General features: G+C 39.3%; 1 long non-coding RNA gene and 1 pseudogene across 3 annotated transcripts in view; one reads left to right on the top strand and one right to left on the bottom strand.

Moving 5' to 3' along the window:
• The window catches only part of LOC139039492 (uncharacterized), a 43,263-nt gene that overhangs the window by 16,110 nt on the left and 6,746 nt on the right, over window positions 1-20,407 (bottom strand). The window contains exons 2-3 of one of the 3 annotated variants that reach the window (XR_011492789.1): window positions 19,574-19,693; window positions 16,976-17,286 (exon numbers count right to left, since the gene is read on the bottom strand). This is a non-coding gene — a long non-coding RNA (uncharacterized lncRNA). Of the gene's footprint in view, window positions 1-16,975; window positions 17,287-19,573; window positions 19,694-20,407 lie in introns of those variants that run through there. The other 2 variants (XR_011492787.1, XR_011492788.1) reach the window with 2 other exon arrangements.
• On the top strand, window positions 2,189-2,724 carry LOC110147785 (large ribosomal subunit protein mL51 pseudogene; annotated as a pseudogene).

Genomic DNA, 20,407 nt, shown 5'->3' with positions numbered 1-20,407 from the left:
CTACTCTAGATTTTTAATCTTTGTTTTTCAGTATTTGATATCAATTTTGGACATTTAAGAATCCAATATGCAGTACCCATTTTTACCCAGGAGTGTGATGATTACTCTTTTCCCCTTTTGACTCGCCATTTTCTCCCCCAGATCACCTCTATTTCCTCCCTTCCCCTTCTCTTCTCAATTCAACTCTGTGAATCTCTGTGGGTGTTCTGGGCTATAGAGAACACTTAGGGAACACAGTACTGAGTAGATCTGTCTCTCTCCTCTTGAGTCCCCCCTTTTCTCCTCCTGCTCAACTCTATCTCCCTCCTCCCTCTCCTCTTCTTCATGTAACTCTGTGAACCTCTCTGTGTGTCCCTCACGGTGGAGAATCTTTTCACCATTAACCTAGAAGTTTTATTATCAGTGCTGTATGGAGAAGCCTTGAGGCTACTGGAATAATAAAACTGAAAGCCAGAGGCAGGAGACTTAAGCCCAAAACGTGAGAACACCAGAAAACTCCTGACTACAGGGAACATTAAGTAATAAGAGGTCATCCAAAAGCCTCCATACCTACACTGAAATCAACCACCACTCAAGAGCCAGTAAGTTCCAGAGCAAGACATACCAGACTGTTGTGGTATCATAGTGCTTGCATCCAGGGAACCCTTACTTTACTTAATAATGGCCTCAAAGAGCAAGAGTAGTGATGCTGGCAGTCTGGATATGCCCAAGATATGCTTCAACTAGAAAGGTGAAAGATCTCAATTTAATAAGGGAGGAAAAAAAAATCATATGCTGAAGTTGCTAAGATATAGAGTAAAAACAAATCTGTCCATGAAATTATGAGGAAGAAAAAAGAAATTCAAGCCAGTTTTGCTGCTGTACCTCAAACTGCAAAAGTTATGGCCATAGTGCATGATATATATTTAGTTAAGATGAAAAAGGCATTAAATTTGCATAATAAAATATTTTGAGAGACCACATTCACATGGTATGAACAATAGAGTATATTGTTAAATACTCTTATTCTATTTGATTATTGTTGTTGTTAATCTTTTTCTGTGCCTAATTTACAAATTAACCTTTACCATAGATATGTAAGTATAGGATAAAAACATATTATATATAGGATTTGGTACTATCTGTGGTGGACTACAGTCCACAGGGTCACAACAAGTCAGACACGACTGAGCAATGAACAGCACAGCACATGTTTTCAGGCATACATTGTGAGTCTTGGAACAAATGTTATCCCTTGAAGATAAGGAGGGCTGCCACAGATCAGTGGAGTAGAATTGAGAGTTCAGAAATAAATTAGTACCTCCATGATTAACTGATTAACACAGATGCCAATGATTACTCAATGGGGAAAGAAAAGTCTTTTCAAAAAATGGTGCTAGGACAATGGGATGACATACAAAGGAATGCAGTTGGAACCTTAACTCACACCGTATACAACAATCAGTTCAAAATGGAATTGCCAGTGGGAATGTAAAATGTGGGCTGCTTTGGAAAACAGTTTCTTAACTGATTAAACATGGTTACCACAAGCCCTAACAATTCTACTCCTAGAATATATCCAAGAGAAAACAAAGCACATGTTCACACAAAACTTGTATATGAATGTGCATAGCAGCATTATCCATAGCCCAAAGGTGGGAACAACTTAAATATTCATCAACAGATGAATGGATAAACAAAAGGATGTATATCCATACAATGAAATATTATTTGGCCAAAAAATAAAAATAAAGTACTGAAACATGCTACAACTTGAATTACCCTTGATAATATCCTAACCTGAAGGGAGCCAGTCACAAAAGAGCAAATATTTACACTTCTACTCAAAATTAAAATCCAGAAACGGGAAATCTATGGAGACAGAAAGTAGATTAATGTTTAGTTAAGGCTGGGGAGGGAATTTTGTTTGTTTATTTGGCCACGCTGCACAAGCTTGTGGGATGTTACTTCCCCAACCAGGGATCAAATCCATGCCCCTTGCACTGGAAGCACAGAGTCTTAACCACTGGACCACCAGGGAATTCCGCAAAATATTTAAAAGATAAAAAGCTGCTGCAGTAAAGCCCAAGATGGCTGCTTGCACCTGGTACCCATGCGATGGGAAAGGTCTGTTATCTCCTTGAAGGCCGCGTTTGGCCCTCCCTCCTGTGCTCCTGTGGTAAGCTGTTGTAGGGGAGAGATGAGAACAATGGCAGGGAACCTCTCTTGGGTGGCAGGCTGTAACCTATGGGACCAGTGCCTCTGGCCTGTAGAAGCTTCTCTCTGGGTGTTCCCAGATTGTTCCATCTAAGGGTCACCCACCTGCCCCCAAAGTAGCTGGCCATTGGAACGAGAAGAGGGCCATGCTTGGGGTATATGACAATATTGGGATCCTGGGCAACTTTGAAAAACACCCCAAAGAACTGATCAAGGGCCCCATATGGTTTTGAGGCTGGAAGGAGAATTAATTGCAGTGTTGTAACCAAAAGAAGAGAATGATTAGAAATAGGATGTTCATTGATGAACTGCACAACCTTAACAGACTCATCAGCTATCTCTACAAATGCTTTAACCAACATGGAAAGCACTGGTAGCAGAGAAAACTGGGAGCTCTGGAAGAGGCATATCTATCACCCAAGAAGAGAAAGAGCTCTTTTCCTTCTGAGCAAAGGAATTTGTATACCCTCAGTAAAAAGGTGGGACTTCTTTGTAATAAAAAAAGAAAAAGATAAAGGGTTGCTGAAAGAAGGAAGACAAATACAGGGATATGATACGTAAAATAGTGCAGATGTTAGCCAGTGTGGGGTTTTCAGCATCTGGCAGAATTCCTGGTGTTTGCATTATCGGTATCATTTATTGACTTGCTGGAGTAACGCTGAAAATAGTAAGTACACATTCAGATTTATCTCCCTGATACTTTAAAATAGAACTCATTCAGAAACAGACTTTATTTTAGGGACGACAGTCTTCCCAGGATTGCAACGTGTTTTCACATCTTGTTTAAAACTTATAATGTCCTTCTAAAGCCAATAGTAATTAAGAGTTATCTTTGCTGTTGGTTTGATCCCTGGGTCAGGAAGATCCCATGGATAGAAACTGGCAACCCACTCCTGGAGAGTATTCTTGCCTAGAGAATTCCATGGACAGAGAAGCCTGCTGGGCTACAGTCCATGGTGTTGCAAAGAGTCAGACATGACAGAGCGACTAATATTTTCACTCTGCTGTATTTTAGAGAAGTGGGGCATAGTAAATTTATGATCTTGCCCTGCACATATTCCTAAGTATTATTTCATTTTAAAACCCTACCCTGTCCCCCACTAAAAAGTAAATTCCATGAATCATTCATTCTACAAATGTTTATTGCCATGTTCCAATCACTGTTCTAAGGACAGTTTTTCTCAGGGAGCAAAATATAAAATTTTATGTCCTCATAGAATTTACATTCTGTTAAAAGGAGACAATAAGCTTAATAAATAAGTAAATCATAGGTGTGTTTGAAGGTAGTCAATCCTATGCAGAAAATAGACCATGAGAGCAATGGTTTAATGTTTTTTTAGATGAAAACCATGATGCTCAGAAGAATGCCCGGCTCAGGGAGGCACAATGAATATTTGTTGAATAAATGAGTGAATAAACGAATAGGGGTAGTTTAGGCTGTATGTTTGGCTTCTAAGGGTTTTCAATTTGCACTTTTGGACTGGTTTTATTATTATTATTTTAATAAATTCAGCTGTAGAAATAATTTAACATGTGTCCTCCTTTTCTGTTCTGCTTTGCTCAAAAAGGTGGCATAGTATAGTGGTTAAGCACAAAAATCTCTGGAGCCAGGGTGCACAAATTCAAATCACAGCTTTATCAGGAATTTCTGAAAACTTTAATTATATTTATAACAATTTTTAAACTGCATTCCTTTCATTAACTAAAACTTGAGGCTTTGCACTTTGAAGATCTCCCACTTACAGATAATTTCAATATTGTTTGTTAACATCATCCTGATCATACCCTTGAGCTCTTGTATTCAGTCAACAATTTTGTGTCAGTTGTTTGCAAGAAACTGTCCTGGGTACTAAGGATATTGTATAATGATGTGCTGATCATAGATGGATATTAGAGAGTCTCTTCTCCTCTTAACCAGAAATTTGATATATCTAGATTCTACACAAGATGTGAACTTCTGGTCAGCTGGGACTGCCTCATTCACATCTAACATCCTTAGAACTTTACACAGTGACTGGTACATGTAGACATACAGCAAATATTTAATGAATGAAAAAAATTTATTATGAAACAGTTAATTATATGTGTAAAAGACTCCCCTGTGAAACCAGATCTGAAAGAGACACGTGCACCCCAATGTTCATCGAAGCACTGTTTATAATAGCCAGGACATGGAAGCAACCCAGATGCCCATCAGCAGACGAATGGATGAGGAAGCTGTGGTACATATACACCATGGAATATTACTCAGCCATTAAAAAGAATTCATTTGAATCAGTTCTAATGAGATGGATGAAACTGGAGCCCATTATACAGAGTGAAGTAAGCCAGAAAGATAAAGACCATTACAGTATACTAACACATATATATGGACTTTAGAAAGATGGTAACGATAACCCTATATGCAAAACAGAAAAAGAGACTCAGATGTATAGAACAGACTTGTGGACTCTGGGAGAAGGCGAGGGTGGGATGTTTCAAGAGAACAGCATTGAAACATGTATATTATCTAGGGTGAAACAGATAACCAGCCCAGGTTGGGTACATGAGACAAGTGCTCAGGCCTGGTGCACTGGGAAGACCCAGAGGGATCGGCTGGAGAGGGAGGTGGGAGGGGGGACTGGGATGGGGAATACATGTAAATCCATGGCTAATTCATTTCAATGTATAACAAAAACTACTGTAATGATGTAAAGTAATTAGCCTCCAACTAATAAAAATAAATGGAAAAAAAAAAAAAAAAAGACTCCCCTGTGTCAGTGGTTGGACATTCTGTTTAAAATATCTTTGGTCTGTCTGAGGTGGACCTGCCTAGGTCTAGACTCCCTTTCATACCAAAAGAGTCTGTATGGATGGAGGACCAGGTGACCTATGACTTGGCAGGATCCCAGAATATGCTTCACTGCATTGGACATCAGCCAGCATGGGGCCAAGATCAGAGAATAACTTCTTCCATCCTTAGATGTGCTGTTCCAACTCTCCGTTGTGAGCTGATTCTTCATTTCTGTGTTTTGGTTACATTTTCTTATTTCTTTTTTTGGAAGGGGCCTTGTTTTGAAAGTATGGTTAGTTAAGATGTCTCAGTCAAATAATAATTTATTAGCTATGATATAGTGATATCAGAAAATAGCAAGCTCTTTGGCAGTTTATTTTCCTTGTTGTGGATAGAAAAATTAAGTATAGAGATGTCTCAGTTGCTATGGATACCAGTCTTTGAGATGATAAAATTCTTTTAACATAATCCACTTCAGTTAGGTTGGCTTTTTTCTTAAATATTATGTTTACCCAGCATACTCTTTTTAAATAAAAAATTACATCCCATTCTCCAGTATCAAAAAATGTATTTTAATTTTTTCTCTAATTTTGCCCTGAAATTTTTCATTATCTTACAACTCCTCTTTTTTTTTTTAACACTAGAAAAGATGATTTGAAGAAATTGATATCTCTGGTTTTAATTCTATCTAAGCAGGAAAACTCATTTCATTGGTTCCACATAAGTACACACAAATGTCACAGTATGATTGACCCAGTTGTAATGTTCAGATGTTTTAAACTCAGTATTTGAGAACCAGATTGATTATTAAAAGGTACATAACCATTTCATTGGTTTATTGACTCAGAATTCTTTAAAATAGAATCTCTTTAGGATGAATACTTTTGAACACAGCATCAAGTTAATTCATTGTTGCAGAGGGGAAAAAAATCACCAAATCTACAAAATCGTTGTTCAGCTGTTCAATCATGTCTAACTCTTTGTGACCCCATGGACTGCAGCATGCCAGGCTTCCCTGTCCTTCACCATCTTCCTGGAGCTTGCTCAAACTCATGTTCATTGAGTTTGTGATGGCATCCAACCATCTCATCCTCTGTCGTCCCTTTCTCCTCCTGTCTTCAATCTTTCCCAGCATCAGGGTCTTTCTAATGAGTCAGCTCTTCACATCAGGTGACCAAAGTTTTGGGGCTTCAGCATCAGTCCTTCCAATGAATATTCAGGGTTGATTTCCTTTAGGATTGATTGGCTTGATCTCCTTGCTGTTCAATAAAACTCTAAAAATGGCAATAGTTCGTCATTCATCTATTTTTCAAAAGGAATCATTAGAGTGGATTTATCAAAACCCTGTATGCTTTTGAACTCCTACTTTGGTGCCTCATTCTTCATTTTAGTGTGTATCTTTTTGGGGGGTTCATTATATAAATTTAAAATCTGTGCAGTAAACATTTTTCTGGACTGTTTTGCTAGAAGCTGCCATGTTGGAGATGAAAGGGCCAATTGATGAATTACAAGGCCTGGATGTTAGTCCCAACTCTGCCTCTAGTTGTGTGGCCTCAGATGGGTCATTTAACCTCTCAGATCTTAATTTCCTCATCCAAAAATTAGAGGTCAGGCTACATAATTTTCCAAAGCCCCCCTTGACATCCTAAAGTATCTACATTGCTTTGAAATTTATCCAAATCTCCAACTGATATCCGGCATCAAGGTTAGTAACTGTTTTAAATAGGCTTACCGAGTTCAAAATGAAATAGAAAAGAGAAAGCTTTAGAAGTGCAAGCCTGCTAGCAAGATTTATTTTTTCCAGTCCTGTACCGCATTTCAAATTGTTTTAAATTTTCAGTGGAAAATAGGAATTAGACCACACTCAGGTGGATCATTCCAAAACCTTTATTGTTGGTGATACTTTCTCCAGATGGAAATTAAGTGTGTAAAAGTAATACTGGCTAATACTAACATTTATTGCCTTTACTAAATGTCAGACATTTTGCTAAGTGCTTTATATGACTCTTCTCATCAATCCTAACAGCAGCACTATGACACAGATATTATGGTGTGTGGTTTTTTTTTTTATGGTGCTTATTTTACAGACAAAAATGAACATAATAAGGTCTTAGATGGCTCAACTAATAAGTGGCAGGACCAGAATTTGAATTCATGTTGACTTTTGATGTCCAGAGGATATAAACTCTGTAATGCCCATACATTCAGATTTTATATGTGTGTGTGTATGTTACACATTCTTCATGTGTCTCAAAATATGTCATAGTCTCCTGTGCAGTGGTCCTTCTATGCACACCTGATCTCAGTGAAAAGCACCACACTCATCAATAAACAACAAGACAGAAACTTGGGAATTAGCTTCTCATTATCTCACTTCCACTCCCTACAAATGCAGCCTATCACCAAGTCCATTCCATTTTATTTATCAAATAGCTCTCACAGTGGATTTATGGGTCAGGGTCCCAAAGCAACCCCGGCACACTTGAAGTGTATTACCTAAGAGACTTCAGTGAATGTACTATGGTGGTGTGAGAAAGCTCAAGATAACCTACAAGCAATGATGGAGCACCTAGGGACTAGCAACAGTGGAATGCTGCTAGCATGTGTTATGGAATGAATTGTGTCCCCCAAAAAAGATATACTGGAGTCTAACCTCCAATGCTCACCCTCTTACTTAAGACTTTAGCTGGGTCCTCATTGCTCTTAAGGTAAAATGCAAATTTAAAACTGAGCTGTAAGGCCATGTGGGGTCTGGCCCCTCACAAAGACGTCTTTCTCACTCTTGCAATGTGTGTGTGTGTGTGTGTGTGTGTGTGTGTGTGTAGCCTCATGGACTTCCTCTTATTACCTCTAATGTGTTGTGCTCCCTCCCACCAGGGAAGCTTGGTATGTGGATGCTATTCCTTCAGCCTGGGTACAGTCCCCACCTTTGTTCCTATGTGTTAGTCTAGATTTTTCTTTAGCAAACAGAACACTCAAGCCATCAGTCCTAATTTTTGAGTCATCTCAGGCTCCAGAGTATGAATGACCAAATCTTCTGTTGGTTTCAGTCTCCAGCATCAAGTCAGAGAGTTTTCCTGAATAACCATCTGAGCTCAGAACATTGCAGAATAGGACAAGTCATCCTCATTATTCCCTATCTAGAGTTCCAACCTCTAGGATCCCTGAGTTGAAAAAAAAAAAAAGGAATTTTTTCAGCCACAGAATTTTGAGATAACTTTTAAAACTCAGTGATGCATATGTGCATAGAAAATGTTTGGGATATATATATTTTAAAATATTAAGTATGGGTTTGTTTGGGACTGTCATTGGGATAAGATACATAGCAAGAAAAGGGAGGAGATGGTTATATGTTCAAGGAAAATAATTGTTTACCATAACATGAAGTAGAAGAAGCTTTGTGCATCTGAATAAACCAGGGGTTCTAGAGAGAAACTGACATGGTGTTGGAGGTGGGGTGGGAGGAGTCTATGAGACCTCAGAGCAGGTTTTAGAGATGAAATTCCATCTCTTCTCTCCATTCCCACTATCACCTTTGATATTCTGGTTTGGGTCAACCAAATGTCACTCCAGAGGGTCAAAGGGAAGAAGAAAGCTAGCACAGTCTTTTGTTTGGGGGCTCTCTACAAGATGACCATCTTTATTACAGTCAATTTCTGCAATAGCTGCTATAACCACAAACCAAAAATCAATACAATAGCTGTTGAAAAGCTATGAATAGATTTCATGAGTGATATAACATCCTTGCTCTGTAAAAACTCACAATGAAAAAATGAGTTCTAGTTGCTATTCCTCTGGCTTTTGTTTTCAGTTATACAACTGAGACTTAAAGTTCCCAGAGACCTAAAAGGACCCTGAGGTGAGAATCAGCCTGACATGTTCAAGTGACTGAAGGAAGGTTAAAGAAACATAAATAAGAGGAAGAGAAATGAAATCTGAAGGTTAAGTAGAGAGCAGAATATGTAAGGCCTTTTAGGCTAAAGTAAATTTTGGATATTATTTTTAATGCAACAGACAACCATTTTAGGGTTATAAACTGAGAGGTGATATTATCTGATTTATACCTTGTGCAGAACTCTCTGGAGTGCCATTTGGAGAATATGAGCAAAGGGACACCACTCAGGAGGTTGCTTTAGATGTTCTGGTGGAGGTGTATGATGCATAAACCCAGACTGAAGTTTGGGCAGGGAAAATGGAGATAAGTGGTTGGATAAAAGACATCCTTTTGGGGTCATGCTGTCGTTGAATAAAATGTGGGGGTAGGAGTAGGGGAGAAATCCAATGTGACATCCAGTTTCTGACTGGAGGGACTAGGTCAGTGGTGGTACCATTTATTGAGATGGGGGCAGATTAAGGGAGGAGGATGTTTTGGAAAAACATGAAGACTTCTATCTTGGCAGTCTTAGGTTTGAGATGCCTGGAGCCATCCAAGTAGAAGTTGTAATGACTCTAATGGGGCCCCGTGATTCCAGTCCTGGCTCCATTTCCCTGCCCTCCCCTAACTCGCCCATTCTGTTCTGCAAGTCACTGCTCTGTTAATCTTTCTAAAGCCTGGCTTGAATCATACAAGCTCCTTGCTGAAAAATATTCAGCATGCCCTTATTGCCCTCTGAATCATGCACAGATACCTCAGTCTGGTTTTCAACCCTTAATTTACATTCTGAGTGTCTTCTTTCAGCCTTATCTCTTGCTCTACTGTCTGATTTAGCCAAACTGAATAGTTTCCTATTCCTCAAACATCTTGCATATTCCTGTTTCTAAATCCTGTCTCAAGTTTTCGCCTTTACCTGGAATCTCCTCAAACTTGATAGTCATACTCACTTAGGATTCAACTAAATTTTTAAACTGTAAGCATATGACTCTAGACCTTTAGCATGTTGGTATAACACTGAATTATTGCTTTAGTTATTCTTCTTAAGTATGTCTACCATTTTCCTGGCATTTAAAATGCATTAATATAAAGCAACAGTTTTAAACGCTTATTATTAAACAGTGAAGGGGTCATGTGGTATACATTTTTGAAGTTTCATTCAGTTCAGTTCAGTTGCTCAGTCATGTCCGACTCTTGGACTCCAACCATGGACTGCAGCATGCCAGGCCTCCCTGTCCATCACCAACTCCCAGAGTCCACCCAAACTCATGTCCATTGAGTTAGTGATGCCTTTCAACCATCTCATCCTCTGTCATCCCCTTCTCCTCCTGCCCTCAATCTTTCCCAGCATCAGGGTCTTTTCCAATGATTCAGCTCTTCGCTTGCATCAGGTGGCCAAAATATTGGAGTTTCAGCTTCAGCATCAGTCCTTCCAGTGAACACCCAGGACTGATCTCCTTTAGGATGGACTGGTTGGATCTTCTTGTGGTCCTAGGGACTCTCAAGAGTCTTCTCCAACACCATAGTTCAAAAGCATCAATTCTTCGGCGCTCAGCTTTCCTTACAGTCCGACTCTCACATACGTACGTAACTGCTGGAAAAACCATACCCTTGACTAGATGGACCTTTGTTGGCAAAGTAATGTCTCTGCTTTTAAATACGCTGTCTAGGTTAGTCATAACTTTCCTTCCAAGGAGTAAGCGTCTTTTAATTTCATGGCTGCACTCACCATCTGCAGTGATTTTGGAGCCCCCAAAAATAAAGTCTGTCACTGTTTCCACTGTTTCCCTATCTATTTGCCATGAAGTGATGGGACTGGATGCCATGATCTTATTTTTCTGAATGTTTAGCTTTAAGCCAACTTTTTCACTCTCCTCTTTCACTTTCATCAAGAGGCTCTTTAGTTCTTCTTCACTTTTTGCCTTTATGGTGGTATCGTCTGCATATCTGAGGTTATTGATATTTCTCCTGGCAATCTTGATTCCAGCTTGTGCTCCCTCCAGCCAAGCATTTCTCATGATGTACTCTGCATGTAAGTTAAATAAGCAGGATGACAATATACAGCCTTGACATATTCCTTTTCCTATTTGGAACCAGTCTGTTGTTCCATGTCCAGTTCTAACTGTTGCTTCCTGACCTGCATACAGGATTCTCAAGAGGCAGGTCAGGTGGTCTGGTGTGCCCATCTCTTTCAGAATTTTCCACAGTTTATTGTTGATCCATACAGTCAAAGGCTTTGGCATAGTCAATAAAGCAGAAGTAGATAGTTTTCTGGAACTCTCTTGCTTTTACGATGATCCAGTGGATGTTGGCAATTTGATCTCTGGTTCCTCTGCCTTTTCTAAATCCAGCTTAAACATCTGGAAGTTCGTGGTTCATGTATCGCTGAAGCCTGGCTTGGAGAATTTTGAGCATTACTATGCTAGCATGTGAGATGAGTACAATTATATGGTAGTTTGAGCATTCTTTAGCATTGCCTTTCTTTGGGATTGGAATGAAAACTGACCTTTTCCAGTCCCATGGCCACTGCTGAGTTTTCCAAATTTGCTGGCATATTGAGTGTAGCACTTTCACAGCATCATCTTTTAGGATTTGAAATAGCTCAACTGGAATTTCATCACCTCCACTAGCTTTGTTTGCAGTGATGCTCCCTAAGGCCCACTTGACTTCACATTCCAGGATGTCTGGCTCTAGGTGAGTGATCACATCATCATGATTATCTGGGTCATGAAGATATTTTTTATACAGTTCTTCTGTGTATTCTTGCCACTTCATCTTCATATCTTCTGCTTCTGTTAAGTCCATACCATTTCTGTCCTTTATTGTTTCATTAGTCTTTACTAAGAGCCATGAGAGCACCACTCAGAAGTTCAAAATAAGTTTTGAAAGATTAAAAGCCTAGGGGATGATTTATGAAACTATCCAGTGGAAAGTCTGTTTCATAAAATAAAAGAAGGACATCAATATGATTAAAGGAATGCAGGGTGAGAGTAGGATTTTAGTAGTAATAGTACCCTTGAATAGTAACTTAAATGCTAGCACCAACATTCTTTCTGTTATTGATGTGTTACTATTCCTGCTTTAGTGAGAGGCTCTGTGTCGCTTTTTGAAAGAGTTCACCAAGCCTTGGTACCTTTAACAGAGTTTTGTGCTCTGTGGGCTCACATCATTATATCCATCAGAAAACACAGCTAATAATGAGAAACAAGAAGTAACATGGTGGTTAGGTATGGTCCAGAATGTAAAAAAAAGTCACAGTGCTCACTGGAATTTCCCTATTTATATTCTGTTGGAAAAAACCATGTCACAAGTATAATAGCTGTAGGTTGTAGTTAATAAATTTTGCCATCAATTATAAAATATTTTAAAATTCAGTGTTATGGGGGTATTTATAGGCTCTACAAATGTATTTTTAAATGAAGTGTTTTTATCAGTTGCATCAAACATGACTAAAATAATGGTTATTGTTTTTGAGTCTATGGCCAAGCTGACATAGAATAAATTGTATCTATTGATTATCAAGTTGAATTTGATTCAGACTCGTAATTCAATACAGATTGAGCTATATAGTGAGAACTGGGTCAGATCTTTTAGCCTGAGGGTCAGAATTCCAATCCCAGGTGTTAAAAATTGCCCTTTGAATAGCTTTCCTATCCACTGGTGATGTTTTTTGAGACCTTAAATTTTCATTACCCCCTTGAACATGTTAATTTAATTTAGAACAGATGTGTGTGGCATCTGTGCACATATGTTGCCTGCAGAATTTTTGGGAGTGGAGGATCAGTATCCAACTTTGAAGCACATCCCTCTGATGAATTCACTTGAAATCAGTATTTCTGGATCTGAGAATTATACTATCACCCTATCTCTAAAACTGTCAGTGTTTTCTGTGGCAGGCAGGCATGCAATTTAATGAGTTGCCTTTTTCTTCCTCCCAGAGTTTTCCCCTAGCACATTCCAGTTTTCCATCTGGGCTTGGGCTTAGGACTTGCTCATTTGTGGACCTGTAAGTCAGCCTTGCAGGCCCAGTCCCAGAGCTATGGCCTTCTTACAGAGCCAGGTTTGTAAGGGGGCTCCTTGACTATGGAGAAACCCATCAGAGCACGACATTTTTTTCATCAGCTTTTGGGAGCTCTGACAAATGTTTTGAGCATTTTCATCAGGTGTTCTGACTTCCCAAAGAGATTCCTATGGCTCCATAGTCAGCATATTCCAATACTTACTTTGGAGCTTAGGAGAGAGCTCCAAGACATAATGCCTATTTTATGTTCTTTTAAAAATAATTTTAGGAGTGATAGAAAGGTCACTTATATTTGAGAATGGCACTGAAGTGTCTTCTGCCAAGCCAGACATACACTCCTAAAGGGGAACCACCCACAGTCAGGGATTCACACTTACTCATGCAGATAGTCTGGGAGTGAATGGTGCTTACCACACCAGAGTCCGAAGTCAAAGTACTCCTGCCATCTGTCAGATGACCATTGAGAAGTAGGTCTAGGAGGCCAGAATATGCCACCCCAAAATATAACTGTGGGAGGCCGGAGTATGCCATCTTAATGGACTCTTTGGCGTAAGGATTTTCTTGAGACACAGCAGACAAAGGAAAGGCTCTGAGAACAGAATAGAAGTTACCCTTGGGTAAGGGAAACTTACATTTATAAAGGAAACTACTGTTTGTAGGGGTGTCTCTTTCTGGGTACCAGGAAAAGAAAGGTTGACTAAATCCTCAAAGCCTCTAACTAATGGAGAAGTCACTTGCATCTGCATGACAAATCTTACCCTTGTTTACTGTACTTTTCTGATCATTTCCCATAATTGGCCTCCTCTCTACTGTTCTTACTTTGTTTTAGCTGAAGATGTACCTAAGCTCAAGTTCTAGCCACCTCTCTGAATTTACTCATCCCTGAGTTTCTCCCATGTAATATGAGAGAGATACGTGTTAATAAACTTGTTTGTTTTTGTCTTGTTAATCTGTCTTTAATAAGAGGGGTCCCAGTCAAAAAATAGAAGAGCAGAAAGAAAAATGTTTCCTCCTACTCCATAGGGATGTGACAAATCTAAGTCTATTGTCACCTGCAAACTGACCTTTTTTGGGTGCAGATTTTAAAACACATAGATATTTTTCTACTTCTCCTATCTGAGGAATCAATCAGTTTTTTAAAAAAAATTTCCCAAATGATTCTCTCAAAATCCGAGCCTGTAATCCACTATATCTGTCCTAAATCTCTCCTGCCATGTCTATTATGCGCCTGTGCAATTTATTGCAGGGCTAGGTCACCGTGGAAACATGGCCAATCATTGGGTTACAGTTCAACAACCATTAGTTTCCAGAGATAGTTCACCACTCATTTAAACATAATTCAGATTTTATAATAATACCTGGAAGTTATTATAATTATTCATTATGAATAATTAAGAATTATGGAGCTCACTCCTTGTAGGAGACATGGACTAAGTTTTATTTTTAGGTTTTTTTTTTTAATTTATTTTTATTAGTTGGAGGCTAATTACTTTACTTTTGTAGTGGTTTTTGCCATACATTGACTTGAATCACCCATGGATTTACATGTGTTCCCCATCCCCATCCCCCCTCCCACCTCCCTTCCCATCCCATCCCTCTGGGTCATCTCAGTGCACCAGCCCCGAGCACTTGTCTCATGCATCCAACCTGAACTGGCGATCTGTTTCACACTTGATAATATACATGTTTCGATGCTGTTCTCTCAGATCATCCCACCTTCACCTTCTCCCATAGAGTCCAAAAGTCTGTTCTATACATCTGTGTCTCTTTTTCTGTCTCACATGTAGTGTTATCGTTACCATCCTTTTAAATTCCATATATATGTGTTAGTATACTGTATTGGTCTTTATCTTTCTGGCTTACTTCACTCTGTATTATGGGCTCCAGTTTCATCCATCTCATTAGAACTGATTCAAATGTATTCTTTGTAATGGCTGAGTAATATTTCATGGTGTATATGTACCACAGCTTTCTTATCCATTCGTCTGCTGATGCACATCTAGGTTGCTTCCATGTCCTGGCTATTATAAACAGTGCTGCGATGAACATTGGGGTGCACGTGTCTCTTTCAGATCTGGTTTCCTTGGTGCCCAGGAGTGGTATTGCTGGGTCATATGGCAGTTCTATTTCCAGTTTTTTAAGAAATCTCCACACTGTTCTCCATAGTGGCTGTACTAGTTTGCATTCCCACCAACAGTGTAAGAGGGTTCCCTTTTCTCCACACCCTCTCCAGCATTTATTGCTTGTAGACTTTTGGATAGCAGCCATCCTGACTGGCATGTAATGGTACCTCATTGTGGCTTTGATTTGCATTTCTCTGATAATGAGTGATGTTGAGCATCTTTTCATGTGTTTGTTAGCCATCTGTATGTCTTCCTTGGAGAAATGTCTGTTTAGTTCTTTGGCCCATTTTTTGATTGAGTCATTTATTTTTCTGGAGTTGAGCTGCAGGAGTTGCTTGTATATTTTTGAGATTAATCCTTTGTCTGTTGCTTTGTTTGCTATTATTTTCTCCCAGTCTGAAGGCTGTCTTTTCACCTTGCTTATGGTTTCCTTTGTTGTGCAAAAGCTTTTAAGTTTCATTAGGACCCATTTGTTTATTTTTGCTTTTGTTTCCAATATTCTGGGAGGTGGGTCATAGAGGATCCTGCTGTGATTTATGTTGGAGAGTGTTTTGCCTATGTTCTCCTCTAGGAGTTTTATAGTTTCTGGTCTTACATTTAGGGACTAAGTATTTTGATTGCATTATCTTACCCTCATGAAATCTTTCATAGGTGCTGTGCTAGTTATGCCAGTTTTACAGAGGAAAATTGGGATTCAGAGAAAGTACCTTGCCCAACTCGTAATTGGTAAAACTAGATCCTAAAATGAAGGGTATCTAAGACCAAAATATGTGACTTTAGCTACCATGCTGTGTTTTCCTCAAATATAGGAGATTTCCTCAAATACACACTGTGATTTCTGGTTTGCTTTTTTACTTTCCAGTCAAAATCTAAGCTAATGTTTTCCGTCCCCCTGGCTTTTAGGAAAGCACTTGGTCTCCACGTTCTTCCCTATCTTTGGGTTTCAAGCAGTCGTTGGGAAAACACAATTAAACCCAAAATCTGTCAATCCAAAAACTCTTGTCACAAAGATGTAAGAGAAGGAGACAATTTTAATGTTGAAAAAGCATTAAACCAGAATATGTGAGGAGCATCACAGGCAGCCCTCTGAAGGGACTGCAAAGGCAGAGGGCAGTCTCCCTTTTTTCTGTAAAGGGGTGGCGATTACGCTAGATAGGTTAGACCCATCTCCTCCCAGGGCACTGGGGGATGAGCCTTATTTTTCTTAAGGATTACATTCCAAAGAAATGGCTGCTGAATCTCTGATGAAATTTTTGAGTTGTAAGACTGGCGTTTAAAGTCATTAAGAAGTTTTACATTCCTCTGAGAAGGATAGAGAAAGAAATTGTGAAAGAAACCAGAGGAGAGGGAGGAAAGTCTCTTCCCTGATTTTCACCAGGGAGAATTAGGCCTCTTATTTTCAATTTGCCTTTGTCTCTTACACTATCTAAATCTTTACTCTTTAGGATTACATTAAGCGTGACCCACCTTCTCCATACTCCTGCATTTGGGGTCAGTACCTCTTAACTGCCCCTGCTCCAAAAATTTCCTGCAGAGTTCTCACTATACCACTCCACCTAGGGTTTCACTTTTCTGATCTCTCAGTTGTTTCTAAAGCAGCTACCACTCTGGGACAAAAGTTTCCTTAGGAATAACATTAGAGTGATCCTTAGCTTCTCTTCGGCTGAATTTACATTTCACTCACTCTGGGGGCTGGACTGGGAAAACTCCCAAATACACATCCTGGGGAGGACTCAGCATTTAGTGACTCAGATTACAGTTTCTGGAAGATGTCAACCTCAAGGAAGAATTAGGAGAAAGATCAAAGTGGCCTGTCAGACAGAGATCTAGCTTCCAGTTAAGTGATCAGAAAATACGCTTAATTTACTGCCTGAACTTTATATAAATTAAGCCTCAGTGAAATCCCGGGATTATGTAAGGGAGGAAAAAGTTTTCCTCCTCCTTATTAAGGTCCCTGGCTGAGTCTGAATGTTAAATTGACAAAGATTAACAGAAACCAGAACAGTGGGAAAGCATACAAGTTTATTTAATATAATTTTTATGTGATTAGGAGCTTTCATTAAGGAAATTATCTGAAAGAACCATTAAACCTGAGTATTTCCATGCTAGGTTTGATGATGAGTGCACATTTTGAGGAGGAATGGGTAAGTTAAGGACTATCAGATAAGCATAGTAAGCTAAGGTAAACTTAGCAAGGCCTGTTCATTCAGATTCCTCTCCATGCCCTCTGTCTTGGAGATCAGGATGCTTCCTTCCTCTGGTAGTAGAGAGGGCACCTCTTGCATGATGGTCTTATGACCTGCTTTAAGGGAGAAGGGTAGGAAGTCATAGAGAACAACTTGCTTCTATTGTTTTCTCAACCTCCTTCAGTCAAGGTGCCATATTTCAGGGTTGAGTGTTCTGAACCCCATCATTTACCATGAATTGCGTTGTCCAGCATAGGAGTGCATCTCCTGAGTGTGCCTCCCCTCCAATTCTTTTGAGAGTTTGTATCCCCCTAGCATTTCTTTTACATACAGAACTTTTTCTTTTTTAAACAGTTAATTTCATCTATCGATGAGGTGATATGATGCTGAAGGGGATCAGGATATGCCATCTCAAAGTATGTCACTTTAGCATAAGAATTATTTTCAGCTGAAGGCATTTGAGTTGCTGAAATCCCTTATTTGCCTCAAAGCAGTGCCTCAAAGCAGTGCCTCAAATCTCATCACTCCTTTGGGCATTCACTTCCTTCTGTGATGTTCTATGTGCAAGTAAGTTTAAAAGCTAATAAATTTATATGCCTCTCTCCTGTCTGTCTTTTGTCTTTTAAGTTTAACTTACAGGCTTCCCCGACACTGAACCTAAGATGGCAGAATAAAAATATTTCTTCTCTTATGTATAGGATTTGCTTCAATATAATGTGGAAGGGGAGAATGGGTGGAAAGGAACTGGCAAGGGGTTGATGATTGGTGGAACTGGTGATACCTAATTTTGTATGTATTTTATATTCTCCATACTTTTTAGTTAAAAAAAAAGTTCTAGGTTGAGTTTGGGTTAAAAATTTAGTTCAGTTATTTTGTTTCCAAGTATTTGCTGATTTAGCTTCCTGTTTTTGGTTATGATTTTGATTATTTGCATAACAACAAAGAATTTATGGTTGAAAATTCACCACAAGATGTTTGCAGGAGATAGCTAGTTTTCTATATGTAGAGTAAGTATCCCCTACATGTAAAACAATAACTATTGTGTATTGAAGGCCTGCAATGTGTTAGACAGCATGTGCAGTGCTTCATAAGCATTCTTTTGAATCTTCACAAAAACCTGTCAGGTAGGTCTTATTTATCCCCATCTTCCAAGTGTGGAAACTGAGACTCTGATAATTAAGTTAGCTGGGGTTTTGTGTATGTGTGTTAGTCGTTCAGTCATTTCTGACTCTTTGTGACCCTGTGAACTGTACCCCACCAGGCTCCTCTGTCCATGGAATTCTTCAGTCAAGAGTAAGTTGCCATTCCCTTCTCAAAGGGATCTTCCCAACCCAGGGATTGAACCCAGGTCTCCTGCATTGCAAGTAAATTCTGTACCATCTGGGCCACCAGGGAAAGCCTTAGCTGGGATTACCGAGTCAGCAAATGACAGAAATTGTATTCAAACCCCAGTCTGTTTCCCTCCACTCTCTGTTCCTTCATTTCTCTATTTGACAAATGTTTATTGAATGCTTGTCATCTTCCAAGCATTGTTCAGAGCCATGAACTTAGAAAATGCCATCTCTGGCCAAATCAGCAGAACCTGCAATCCTCTCTTTTTACCCTGAACCACTTCCAACTCAGGGATTTTATTTGACTCTGGGCATGAAAGCAGATTCTGACACTAATCTTCTCCCAACCATATGGAAAGCCAAGGTACAGCAAAGTTATTGTCAGGGAAAATTATCCAAGACTTGGAAATATGCAAAAAAGATTATTGAACGTCCTTTCAGTGGGGTGCTAGGCACTGTATAGTTGATGCTTTGGGGATTAGCTGGTTACATAGAGGGAATACTTCTGGTTGTCTTTGATTGATGGATATTGTCCCATTTGAAAGGATAGATGTTCTTTTGTAGAAAACTGATTGCCATGCAAATGATTCTGGCAGATAGCAAGAATGTAGAGACAACTGATTTTTGCACTGAAAAAAAAATCATCCTAAACACTATACTTTATTACTTGGTATAATGTTAACCAAACTTCATCCTGTTAGCAAAATTATGTCAGCCTTCTTGATTGCCAGTGACTGGCTGGTTTGAAGAAGTCAGGGGCCAAATCATGGTAGGTTTTGCACACTGAGAGAAGGAGTCTGGATTTTACTGAGGTGTGATGTGAAACCATTGAAAAGATTCAAGCAGAGGAATGACATAATATGAATTATCCTTGCTAAGAACACTGAGGCTGCACAGTGTTCTTAAGTCAGATAGATAGGGGCTTTGGGAAAGTCATTCCATCCCTCTTGATCACAGATCCCTCACCCACAGAGAAAGTAAAATGATAGCTGCATGCAAGATTGAAGTGAAGATTATACAGGGCTGGAGACACACACACCTACCCCTCCAAAATAAATCATGAGTCACTTACATGAGTGTGTCTGCACTAAGCCAGGCTGGGCTGACTTAACCACTAGAAGCATCCAGGTGGCATCTTCTGAATGATCCTTACTTTCTCTCTAAGGCAGAAGGGGTCATGGAGGTAATTAGCCTGGGTAGAGGGCAGGAGTGAAGGTGAGAGAATAAGAATTTATTTAAGTTCATGCTTTATGAGCCCTGTCAAGTCTGCAAATCTAGATTGAATAAGGAACAGCTGAACAGGATTTTTATTTTGTTTTAGTAGGCAAATGTGAAATATTCCTTATTCTAATTCTTGTCAAAGCTAGAAGGAAGAAAGGGAGGAAAGAAGAAACAGAAAGAAGAGAAGGAAAAGGAAGGAAAGAAAATGGAAAGATGCTGTACATTGTAGATAGGTTTGAGTTGAAGAAATTTTCTCATGAATAGGTTTCTTGATCTTCTTTTTTGAAGATTCCTGAGTACTGACTTTCTATTCCTTGCTTGGGGCAGTTCTTTAGGCCTAATTATAGGAAAGGAAAACCTGGCCTAGAAAAACCCTGGAAAGAGAGAAGAACCCTTGGTTCCCAAGAATGCCTAAGGATTCTCCTTATCCTTTACTGGTGGGGTGTCACCAGGGCTATCTTGTACCTATAGAGTGCCTGATGCAGCAACACTACCATGAGGTTAATATTATCTCTCTAATCAAAAAGATGTTGAAACTGAGGTCCAGAGAGCTTGAATAATACATAGCTGGTCAGTAGTATGACTAGTACAGAAAACGAATTCTACCTGACTCCAAATCTGACACTCTAAACCTCATGTTAGGTGTGTAACAGCATTTTCATATGGTTTGTTTTCTATTTGAGAC

Source organism: Odocoileus virginianus, chromosome 18 (genome assembly GCF_023699985.2).
Source record: "Odocoileus virginianus isolate 20LAN1187 ecotype Illinois chromosome 18, Ovbor_1.2, whole genome shotgun sequence".
Taxonomy (NCBI): Eukaryota; Metazoa; Chordata; class Mammalia; order Artiodactyla; family Cervidae; genus Odocoileus; species Odocoileus virginianus.
Note: the sequence above shows the minus strand (reverse complement) of the source record. Positions and strands in the feature narration are given on the sequence as shown.